This window comes from Homalodisca vitripennis, chromosome 1 (assembly GCF_021130785.1).
Source record: "Homalodisca vitripennis isolate AUS2020 chromosome 1, UT_GWSS_2.1, whole genome shotgun sequence".
NCBI lineage: Eukaryota > Metazoa > Arthropoda > Insecta > Hemiptera > Cicadellidae > Homalodisca > Homalodisca vitripennis.
This window is the reverse complement of record NC_060207.1, coordinates 12,682,981-12,696,039: the sequence shown is the minus strand read 5'-3', so window position 1 is coordinate 12,696,039 and position 13,059 is coordinate 12,682,981.

Sequence of the window (13,059 nt, the reverse complement as noted above, 5' to 3'; positions counted from 1 at the left end):
ATTTGTATTTTTTATTTTTAAAAAGCAAAAGCCGATCCTCTTTTTAGCCTTATTCTACCCTTCCATATAGGCCACTGGGCTGTTAGAGGATCTTATTAAACAGGATGAGGAGAGAGCTTATACAGTACACAATACAACGATACTGATAAAAAGTGCTATGGTCAAAGACAGGGTTTGAACTGACCGCGGACAGGTTGGGGATTGTATGCCACTACAGACCCAGAATCACACGCCTCGATAGACGTATCCGCAGATTGGTCGAATTGTGTATGGAGGCTTTTTATTTGCACATTAAAATGCACTTAGGGCAAAGTAATATAACACGTTTTACAGTAGGTACATATTCACATACAGTGCAGTGAAGTATGAAACTAAACTTGAGCTTGAGTAAAAAAGTTTGTGATTGTCTTTTGTTTTCCTGCTGTTTGTCGTTTTCTGGCCGCCAAATCTCAGTCTCCTCAGAAATAAAACTTCGGTAGACAATGTTTCCTCCAGCTGCTCTGCATACTTTAACACCATTTCTAAAGCTTTGTGTGCTTCGCTGTGTGAACCTTTCTGTGCACTTTCCTTTAACACTCTATCCTCTTCTTCTCCTTTTCTGTTTGCCATCTTCACTATTTCTTCATCTGTCACTTCATAATGTTTGTTTTGGGTAATCCACTCATTCACGTCCTCTTCTGTTGCGTTTGCATAACCGGGCACTTGTTGTAACAATGGAAGTAGGCTAGTGTTGTCCGGTTCTGTCTCCTTCTGTACATATTCACCACATGGAGAATCTTCATTTTCTTGGAGCAAAACTTTCCAAGATTAAAAAAAAACCCATGATTGAGCCACATAGTAAACTACAGCTTTCAAATTAAGATGACACAATTTGTTCACCATGTCTTCTCCCTGGTCTATAACATCAATTAAAGAAGAAAGCAGGTTTCTTCGATAATTCCTCTTCGTTGCCTCTAAGGTTGCCTGATCCATAGGCTGACATAAGGAAGTGAAATTTGGAGGCAATAACATGGCCTTTATTTCCATATCTTTAAGTTCGTCCTCATCAGGATGGCATGTAGCATTGTCAATCAGCAATATTGGTTTCCTTCGCAAATTTTTGGATTTCAAAAACTGTTCAGTTTGTGGGACAAATTCTTAAAAAAAACCATTCTTTAAAAATTTTAGCTGTGAAATCAGGTTCATCTTCGTTAAGTTTATTTTAAAACTTTAAGGCTTTTTGTTGTAAGATTGGTTCTGATATCGGTACACCTTTATCTCTAAGTTGAGTAAACCACAGGTACAAAGCTTCATTTACTTTTCTGTACACATATTTTTTCATAGTCTTCCGATTTTCCAAAGCAGTTGCTGTTGTCACTCGCTGAGAACATCATTTTTCAATGCCATTGCGATCTTCTTCCAATCTCCTACTGTTGTTTTTCCCACGTTTTAATCTTGCACCACTTTTAATAAGTTTCACCATTGTCAAATCTCTTCAAGGCTTTCAGTTTTCCTTCCATTGACACAACAACCTTTTTACATTTGGAAGCCATTGCCACAACTTTTAGACACGACAAAATCAAAACACAACTAACAGTTTATCAAAATGGCAGATCCGAAACAAGGAAACGATGGACAAAACGACCTCTCAGCGAAAGAGCTATTGAGGATTGCAGCGCACCAAAACAAAGAGAGTGAGGTTACCAACCTGTCGCCTGGTGCGTGAATATAATGTGTACAGTCGAGTAAAAGAAAGGGGATGCCTTACACGACATACTGCATAAAATCATGTTACATGACATATTGCCCCGGAAGATTGGATAACTGAAAGGTCGGATAAGTGAGACTCTACTGTAAAATACAAACAGGAATGAGACTTTATTCTGAGTAACGAATAAAAATATTAAATAATCTATAGACACTTGGATGTGTATTAAGTGCATCTTAAAATGAGACAACAAATAACACTCGACAACAAAAATTAAGAGACAAAGTGTTTGAAGTTGAACATTGTTCATACGGGGCTGAACACAAAATAGCCACAGATACAGCTGGCTCTTAACCTGAGATTCTGTGCTCAATTCTGGTCACATTTTCCATGCTTTTAATCACGCTATAAATAAAAGACAGACGGTAAAAAAATGTATTTATATTATCTCATATCAAGACATATGAATAAGTTGTATACATTCTTCCCTAATCTTAATAAAAGTACAATGTTACAGTTAAATATTATTCTAAAGTATAAAATATAAAGTATAAAGAGGAAATATTAAAATTCTATAATACACTCACTCAATTGTAGCGCGCACGCACACTACTATTTTAATATAGTAATTTTTAGATGGTATTTTAGTAATTACACAGTGTGTAAATTAACTGGACTAACCCAAGTCCCTTTAACCGCGTGATGTGAGGTGACTGGCCGTGCTGAGGAAAATGCAAGGGTCAGCACTCGTCAGCACGAGTCGGCAGTCGAGTTTGAGGGCTCGGAGGTAGGCGGAGGGATTGGCAATGTAGAGTGTGTGAAGTAAGTCTATTTTGGTGGAGTGAGATGCGAGCACACCGGTACACATATAGTAGTTTGGGTGCGCCTACGAGTGTTTTAGTGCATTTTGAATATAGATTGGACTCAAACAAAGGAGAAACGTGAGTAATTATTTCAAGACCCTTCTCAACCACTATTCTAAATTTTCCCTACGAGCTAGGGTGGTGGCAGCAAAACGCTATCCCTTTTATTAACCATGAGCCTCTCTGGCTAATATCGGAGGGCTTACAGTGGTGGCAGCGGTGGGATGCGATAATTAAACCAGCAAATTATTTCAAAATGATTTCAAAACTTTAAAAGAACTCTAAAAGAAAATAAAGAAGTGTACCACGTGGTTGAGAAAATTATTAGAACATTTCAGTTTACACTCCATTATCCAAATAACTACTATTCTAAATTCATTTTACAAATTAATTGCAATGTTATATTTCTAAATTTCGAGTAAATTCAACTTATATGAACGAAGATGGACTTGTGATTAGTTTCTGTGTGCTTATTACACCATGTTGCAACGCCATTACACTATGAAGCGGAAGTTGGACGCCATCATCATACGTCATCATAGAACATAGAAAGGAACAAGGAGGGCATACGTCACCGGAACATCCAGTGATCCAGGACCGGAACTACCAACTGCCGACCACTGTCTACGCAGATGTTGTCATCTCCGTCAACGCAGTCACGATCATCCACAGCCTTCGAGATGGCAGCCCTGTCACTATTTGGTGAGCAGTGGGAACTTTTGTTAAATTAAATTAAATTAAATCATTGGCGAAACCTAAGATTAGACTACGTATTATTAGTAAATAGTTGGTTAAATAATATGGTTCAAAATGCTTTGGAAATAAATGGTGAATGCAGCATTGAGGCCAGGCTTTAAGCATTAAACTTCTTTATTGACAAACAGATTCAGAATTATTTAAATAAGAGAAATTAAAAGGATAACATCCTAGTATTTTATTTTGCCAAAGCCTCCATGTCAGGTCGTCACCTCCAGGGCATTCAGTCCATCATGTTTTCAGCGTAAATATAAGCAGAATAACGTGTTGATTAAAATCATTTGCTTGGAAATAGGGATATGCCAATGATTCTATATTAGCTTACTGTTCAATTTGATTGATAATTCATTAATATCTGTATACAAAAAGAAACCCCGTAGAAATTTTAATATAAGTGTAAAAGAGTATAATAGCAATAATTGTTGGAAGTTAACTTGTTGCTGACTTATAAAAAGGGTAAATTTCGAATTATACTGAAAACAAAGTGATATCAGTTAATGTGATTAACTATTAGAGTATATAAGTAATAGCACATAGTATATCATATAACAAATACGATTATTTAATATTATTGCAGCTGTATTGAGTCACATTACAGTATTTGATATACTTGTATATCGAGGCATTGTTAGACTATTGATCCATTGATAACTCAATACTACCGATTAGTGATTGGTATCATTTGGAAATCGAAAAAAACTTTATTGTTTTGATTGATCCATTATCGAAAATTGAAAAAAAAAAAGGGGAAAGTTATTTTACTGAAAAAATAGGGAAACTAGTTATTCACATTGTTGCTGTCAACGTCTTTTAGGGATTTTCATTTTAGAGCGTTTAAGTTTAACTATTGAATATCACTGATAACCTAGAGAATTGTATAGCTACTGTATTCCAAAGAGGAAAACCAAATTTTTTTTTAAATTATTAACGATGGGCACTGTACACCTAGAAGGGAAGACCGTTGAGGTCCAAGACGCCTTTGATGCCATATCGAATAAAGTGAGGGTCGCTTCAAGTAACACTAGATGAAAACGTTAGCCAACGCTTCTACCTCCGCGGTGAACAAAACTGAAACATCTCTGTACCCGATGGACATGACCCTTGCAGACAGCAAGCCGTCATTTGAGCTTGGTCTCAAGTATAGCCCATTACGATGGAGAGAAAGCAGATCTAGAGTCGCCCCCTTCTTTGACAACATCGAAGGAATTGGAGAGCTCAGCAATTGGAGTGAAGCTCAAAAACTTCAAGTTTTAAAAACTTAAACTAACAGGCAGTGCTCTACAGTTTTGCAAAGTCAGACGAAAAATGTAAAAAACTCAACAACTTTAGAAGAAATAAAAGCTGCTTTTATGGAAAGATTCGGCGATAGCCTACCAGATCATTACTACTTCGAGCAATTGGCTAGCATACGACAAAACAGAGGAGAAAACTTATTGAGCAGTTCTCTGACCGAGTAAAAAGGGTCAGTGATAAAACTCTAAGAGTTACAAACAACGCTGAAGCAAACCAAATTCTGAGAGAAGAGGCCGATAGAAGAGCCATGGGATGCCTTTGTAAGAGGATTAAATGGTGAAATAGGACGGCAGACCAGGATCAAGTTCCCTAAAACATTCAGAGAAGCTGTAACCACGGCGATAGCTCTAAACAACTTAGAGAAAAGACCATCCGAATTTGAGGAGAAGACAAGGCGAGTTTTTGGAACGATCACCGATACTACGTGTTACACTTGTGGGAAACCAGGCCATAAAGCCAGAGAATGCCAATCCAGGCGAGTAGATATTGTATGTTATACATGTAAGAAGAAAGGTCACAAAGAGAGGGATTGTAGAAGTAAAAGTGAAACAACTACCCTATTATTGTGAAAATTGCCGAAAACCTGGGACACACAGCAAACAATTGTTGGGGTATGAGAAATACAGCATTAGGAAGAGGCGCAGCTAGAGGAGGAACCTTCAGGAGCAGAGGGTATCAGCATGGAGGACGTGGATCAGCTTCGAACACGTTTAAACCACAACGAGGGACCCAGGCACGCCGCTGGGAACCTCAGAAATCATTAAATCTGAACCACACGGGACTCAGACAGGCGAAGTTGAATTTCAAAGCTGTTGCCACTTTAAACTTTGACACAAGAAAATGTGAGTGAATTAATTGTACAAGGGTGCATAGGAGGAGTGAAACGGTCTCATTGTAATCGATACAGGAGCACAAGTATCACTGATCGATAGGACAATGACTCAGAACAAGCTAACTCCAACTGAAATCCCAAATACGAGGTATCACTGGTGCTGTTATGAACGTTTACGGCACTGTAACAGAGACCTTGCAACTGGAGTTACTTGATTTTAAAATGTGACTTCGTAGCAACAGATCTCCCTGAAGATTATATTGCTATCCTAGGATACGATGTTTTGAAACGAAAAAAGGCTGTGATTGACCTTGAGAATAAGTCTCTGAGTATTGGAAACAAGATAGCATGCAGTTTCCATGAAAGAGAATCCCCTGTAACTCGAAGCAGGAGAAGTGGCATTGGCATTGTTTCAATGTTCCCACGAAACAAGTTCAACAAACCTTAATCCACCAAAACAAATCCTGAAGGAAGAAATACCTGACATTTTTAGCGTATAGTCGCACAAACATCAACGTGCCTGCCCGTTCAGAATGCTTATTCAAGTAAAATTAAGCAAAAACAAAAAGGATCAAATGGAACAAATGGAAGGAAAAACAGTAATTACAGAACCAGCGTTAGTAAAAGTTCATGGCATCAATGTCGCTAGAAGCCTTTCAAAAGTGAATAAAGGAATGTGTTGGACCAAAATCATAAATATCACATCTGAAAATTTTAGTGATATACAAGAATACGCTGCTCTTGCAAAATAGAAGAGCCACACAGTGAAGCAAATAAAGGAGCATGGAAACGAGTAAATCTAACACAAAATAGGACAGAGGAATTCAATGGAAAACTTGAAGAAAAATTAAAGCACCTCCCAACTGAAGACCAAAATAAATTAAAAAATGTTCTCCAACGCTACAAGCGTCTATTTTAGCTTAGGAGGAATAGAGAATTTGGGGTGTACTTCTTTAGTTACTCACAAAATCAACACGAGCCAACATCCTCCGATCAATAAGAAACCTTACAGAGTGCCACAATCACAGAGAGGTACTCTACAAAATTTGATACAAGAACAATTAGATAAAGGTGTAATTGTACCCAGTACTTCCCCATGGTCAGCACCGGTAATCATTGTCCCCAAGAAAGCAGGCTCTGATGGTACCATCAGTTATCGTCTATGTGTAGACTATCGGGAACTCAATAAAAATTACAGTTCCGGAAATATATCCCCCTTCCAGATATACATGAAACTTTAGACATGTTAGGAGGCAGTCAGTACTTCTCGGCACTGGATCTGAATTCAGGTTTCTATCAGGTAAAAATGCACCCTGAAAGTCAAGAGAAGACGGCCTTCAGTACTCCTGATTGGTCATTAATGAATATACACGCATGCCAATGGGATTGATCAATTCTCCTTCTGTATTTCAACGATTGGTTGATACTACTCTCACAGGTCTGAAAGGAAAAGCATGCTTGCCCTACATGGATGATATCCTAATCTTCAGTTCGAGTTATTGATCAGCACGCTAAAGATCTTAGTGAAGTTCTAGAGAGATATTCAAGAGGTAAATTTGAGTATCCAGTTGAAGAAATGCCAAATAGCAAAGTCTGAAATTTAACTTCCTAGGCCATGTTGTATCGAGAGATGGAATCAAACCATGTCAGAATAAGATTGAAGCTGTCAAAAAAATTTTCCAAGACCCAAGAATGAAAAGGAACTTCGTGGATTTATAGGACTATGTAGTTTACTATAGGAGGCATGTACCGAAATTTGCCGACATCGCTAAACCTCTGACAAAATTAACCAAAAAAGACCAAAAGTTTGAGTGGAACGAAGAAGCGGAAACATCATTTGAAAAAATTGAAGACCATCCTTGTAACTGAACCTTTATTAGTGTATCCAAATTTCTCCAAGGAATTCGTCTTAAGCACTGATGCAAGTAATGTTGCACTTGGCGCAGTATTAGGACAAGTGATTAATGGAATAGAACACCCTATCGCCTATGCGTCAAGACAGTTAAACTCTGCTGAGCAGAATTATACAGTAACAGAAAAAGAACTTTTTAGCAGTTGTATGGGCAGTAAAGTATTTCCGATGCTACCTGTACGGACGATCATTCTCCTTGTATACTGATCACAGCGCAATCAGATGGCTGCTGTCGCTAAAAGATCCTTCGAGTAAGACTCACTAGATGGGCACTGAAATTGGCTGAATATGACTACAAGGTATTCCATAAACCAGGGATAAAAAATCAAAACGCTGATTGTCTGAGCAGAATTGTGTGCAAAGAATACTGTGGAAAAGTCTACCTATATTGGATGTGGACAGCATTAAAGAAAATCAATGTAAGGATGAAGAGTGCCAGAGATTGAAAAAAAATACCCTCAGTTCAAAACAAGTCCACAAGGAGTCATCTATATAAAGAGGCAGGACAGACAACTGATAGTCGTTCCAAGACGGTTAAGAGAGAAGGTTATTCGTTTACACCATGATATCCCGACAGCATGGTCATGGAGGTGAGGTATCAAGAAGACGATGTTAAGAATCCAAGAAAAGTTTTATTGGCCGAAAATGAAATTAGATGTTGTCTCCTTTATCAGAGCATGTGATCCATGCAATAAAAGAATGGATTACGGAAAAACTAAAGCACCTTTAGGTAAATTCAAGAAAGTACAGAATTTGGATACCGGATTTCGTGTGACATTGTTGGCCCATTACCCCTAACAAGCTCCAAAAACAAATACATACTGACAGTTATAGATTCATTTTACAAGGTACGAGAGTTTATTTGCATTGCCAGACCAAACTGCAGAAACAATAGCCCGAGCACTTGTGCAGAGAGTCATTACGAAGATGGGAGTTACCCTGTGAATTAATTACTGATCAAGGCTCAAATTTCACATCCGAAATAATGAAAAGCATGTGTGCTCTACTAAGAATAAAGAAACTTCAAACCACCGCATATCATCCCATGAGCAATGGTAGAACAGAAAGAGTTCATAGATCCATACCCAAGATGCTAAGTCATTATGTCAACCGAAATCAAACAGACTGGGACGAGCTCCTACCAATGGTAAATATGGCTTATAACTCTCAAGTGCATGATTCAACAGGATTTTCTCCTTTTGAGCTAGTCTTTGGAAGAGAGATGAAGACTCCCTTAGAAGATGATCTATTGATCACAGAAGAAGATGATGGTTATACCCTGATTATGTCGAAGATCTTAAGATGAAGTTGAATGCCGTAAGGAATTTGTCTCAACAATGCCAAGACCATGCAAGAACCCAGCAAAAGAGACAATACGACAAGAATTCTAAGCTAAATAAATTTGAAGAGGGCCAACGAGTATACCTTCACGTGCCCCAAGTGAAAAAAGGAAAGAGTGAAGAAGTTGTCTAGGACCATGGAAAGGGTCCATACACAATTGTCAAGGTTATATCAGATTTGAATGTCGTACTCCGAATTAAAAGGAAGAATGTAACTGTACATGTGAATCGAGTAAAACCTGTCACCGAGTTTAAGTTGCAAGAACAAGGAAGTAGCCAAAATGATCCAAAAAGCTGCTCAGGTAGCAGAAGAAGAAGAACAGGAAGAAATCATTGAAGAGACCGAAGACCATGAAGAGGCATTCAATAGAGTAGCCGGACAAAATGAAGAACAAGACAGGAGAGAACCAAGCCCAGGAACCGCAGAAGAGCGACCAGGCCCTTTTAGATCCATAAGAGATAGAAGAAAACCGTGTAGATTCAAAGACTATGAAGTTTTATTAAATAATAGGAATGTATATACATATTGTTATGACAGTGAACGCGTATTGCATCGTTTATTTAGTAGTTAAAAGTAAAACGCAATGTATTGAATAATTATGTATTGTTTGTTATTTGAGGATGTTACATGATACACTAAAAATATTCCTCGTTAGTATGTTATGCTTCTTGTCTGATGTGTAAGTAAAAGATGTTTTAGAGTACCACGTACAAAGTAGAATGCAATAGTTACTCCGAATTGAATGGGTTTGTATGCGTGTGAGTATGAATGTTGTATGACTGTGAAACGAATGTTGATGAATGGGTATGCAAGGTGTGTGAATAAAAGCCAAATTAAAGGATCCAAACAATTCAAATGTGTGATTGAGTACACTATAAGGAAAGAAGTTATATCTACGCAGGTTAAGATAAGAAACATAAGATCAAGCTGTACGTAATAAAATAAATTCGAATAAGTCAGGATATTCAATGAAGTAAACAATTATTAGGATTCTAAATGATGATTTTCAGGAATACTTGTACTCTTTGTCGAGACAGGAATGGCAGAGAATGAAATGACACAGGGAATCGTTTTCAAGAAACTTCATGACACAATTATTTCCCGAGGATGAATGGAAGATTGTATTAGATTTTAATATGATAGAAATAAGAGACGAACTTGAGTCACTTAAGACATTGTGCACAGACTTAGTTTATTATACGAACACTAGTGTAAATGTGTGGGATGAGGACTTTGCTTTCGAATATAGTAGAATTAAGACCGGGATAGACCAGTATGAATCCGATGTAAGTGACTTATTTTAGACTTCTACCTACAGAACGCTCCAAGCGAGGACTAGTTGATGCAGGAGGATATGCATTGAAATGGTTTGTTTGGTGTGCCCACTAGCGAAGATATGGAACAAGTTAATAGTAAAGTTTGAAGAGATAAAAAAGATTTAGCGGATCACTGTTGAGTTCTAGAGAAAACCAAATCACCTTAATGAAAGACATGAATGAAAAGATGGTAACAAATACTAAAGCCATATCAGAGATAATGACTAAACTTACTCATTCAAATAGCATGTTAATCACTTCACTCCAAGGATTCGAACAAGAAAACATTATGCTACATCGTTCATTAACAAAACATTTAAAATCTGTCAGTCTAGCACGTCATTATAGGTCAAACCATAGATGAAGCAAAGTTAAGAATTGTTGAGTTTAGGCAAGCTTTAGAATTAGTAAACACAGGTAGAATAAGCAGCAAATTACTACCACCCCATGAGTTTGTAAACATATTGCTTGACATAGGAAAAGTCATACCTCGTCATTTGAAACTAATTATACCATTAATGGAAGAGGACGTATTATGTATTACACCTTTTGCACTGCTCATGCTTTAGCCACCAAGTACAGGAATTAGATTGATCGTAACTGTACCTTTAAGTTCGCAAGACAGACGTCTTGAACTTTATAAAGTAGAAGTTATTCCATTGTACCAAACAAACCTTCAACATTGGTTTAAAATGGAATGTACAAGTTGATTATTTGTTGATCTCCAAAGAGAGACAGTATTATGCACCTATCGATTTTAACACACTAAGTCAGTGTAGACTAAGTCATTTTTATTTGTGTCCTAACTCTATAAATGTATTGCATCATAGCGTTAAATGATTGTATATTCGCTCTATTCATGGGATCTAACCTAGTCACAGAAAAATGTTCACGAACCTTAACCATAAATGTAACTTCACCTGTATGGATCCAAAACGGCAATGATTGGATCTATAGCCTAAAGGAACCATATAAAGTCATACTTAACTGTATGAGGAGTTTCTGATGGAGAAAACTCAGTTATCTCTCCACCACATCTAGGTTATTTAGAATTAACTTTAAACAAGTCTGGAATATTAAAACAGGCTTCAAGTTGCGCTATCTTTGGTAAATATAATAAGTTATTCTCGAGGACTCAAGGAAATATAAAATATAAATTTGACATTAACCATTTGCACATCCCAAAGATTAATATCTGTTGCTATCTCACGAAGAAAATCTAATCTTTAAAAACAGTAGCTTGTTATTTGAAACAATGCAAAAAGTCAAGGACAATCTTAAAGATAATCACATAGAACTAGACCTTAAACAAGCTTTTAAATGATACACATGTTTTGTACCCTAGTAATCAAAGAAAGTATAGAAACCCCACTGAACTATTTCTACATTATCATAGTTTCAATGTTTATTTTTGTTCATTTTGAATAGTGTACTTTGCGTAGCTTTGTTTTGTCACAGGAAAATGCCAACCTGTGCGAGGATGTCCTCAGTTGCTGAGCGGCAAGCCCCAACCATTCGAGTAGAACATGGAACTCCGCTCGCAGAAATTATTCAGGAGTCTTCCTTTGTTCAATTCAATACACCAAGCCCGCCTTGAAGTACGGTATTGTGAAATTCATTGTAGTGCTGAAACCAGTCAGGTCAGTGTTGCAAAGACTATATTTGTTATAAATATGTGGGGACTTGCCAAGCTCAAGAAATGTAATGTAGTTAGGGAGGACATATATCTTAAGTGATTGTCAATGTCAAGTAGAATTAAAATTGTAGATTATAAGAACTTACGCAGCCTAAAATACTAATTTTGTCCTTTTTAAGTTGTGAAAAAATGATGTAATGTAAAAATGTTATCCTATACATTTTTTTTTGAAGTATTGTAAATGTTTGTTATATTCTGAGAATCTAAGATGTATCACCATGAAAATTCTGTATGATCCATCTTTCCTGAAAGGGAGAGTGATGTAGCGCGCACGCACACTACTATTTTAATATAGTAATTTTTAGATGGTATTTTAGTAATTACACAGTGTGTAAATTAACTGGACTAACCCAAGTCCTTTAACCGCGTGATGTGAGGTGACTGGCCGTGCTGAGGAAATGCAAGGGTCAGCACTCGTCAGCACGAGTCGGCAGTCGAGTTGAGGGCTCGGAGGTAGGCGGAGGGATTGGCAATGTAGAGTGTGTGAAGTAAGTCTATTTTGGTGGAGTGAGATGCGAGCACACCGGTACACATATAGTAGTTTGGGTGCGCCTACGAGTGTTTTAGTGCATTTTGAATATAGATTGGACTCAAACAAAGGAGAAACGTGAGTAATTATTTTCAAGACCCTTCTCAACCACTATTCTAAATTTCCCTACGAGCTAGGGTGGTGGCAGCAAAACGCTATCCCTTTTATTAACCATGAGCCTCTCTGGCTAATATCGGAGGGCTTACACAATATATGTAGCCTATAGGTGTTTTCAAAAAGCGACACATTTTGCAATTTCACAGGTTGTATTAGTTTGATTTACATCCTTCTTTCAGCGTGTTGATAAACATGTCTATAAATTTCTGGACAAATTGAATGTTTAATCTGTTGTTATCTGCCAAACAGATTACATGGCTATATTTTGATACAATTGACTATTTTTCCATTTATTTCACAATGGATCAGAATATTTGTACTAATTTTGTTGTAAGAATTACTCATTACTCATAAGTTAAATGCTATTTTTGTAAAGCCATCCATAAAAGGTATGAATTTATGGTGAGACAATCCATGAATTTTCCACCATACAAATGCACCTGTTTCATTATTTGTTATTTCATTGGTTGTGTAGATTTTTGGCAAAAATTTTAACTACCTGTCAGACATGGATTTTTCCTGCTCAAAAAAATTAAAAAAAAACGTAAAAGCGCTACTTTTGGCCACAACTTGTGAGATAAAAATAGAATTCCTAAATTAGTTGAAGAGCATACCAAAAATTTATTTCCAAGAGTGCTTCAGGGATTAAAAGGAACATTGGCACAAGTATATAATGTCTAATGGAGACTACTTTGGGGTAAATAATAATAATTTAGA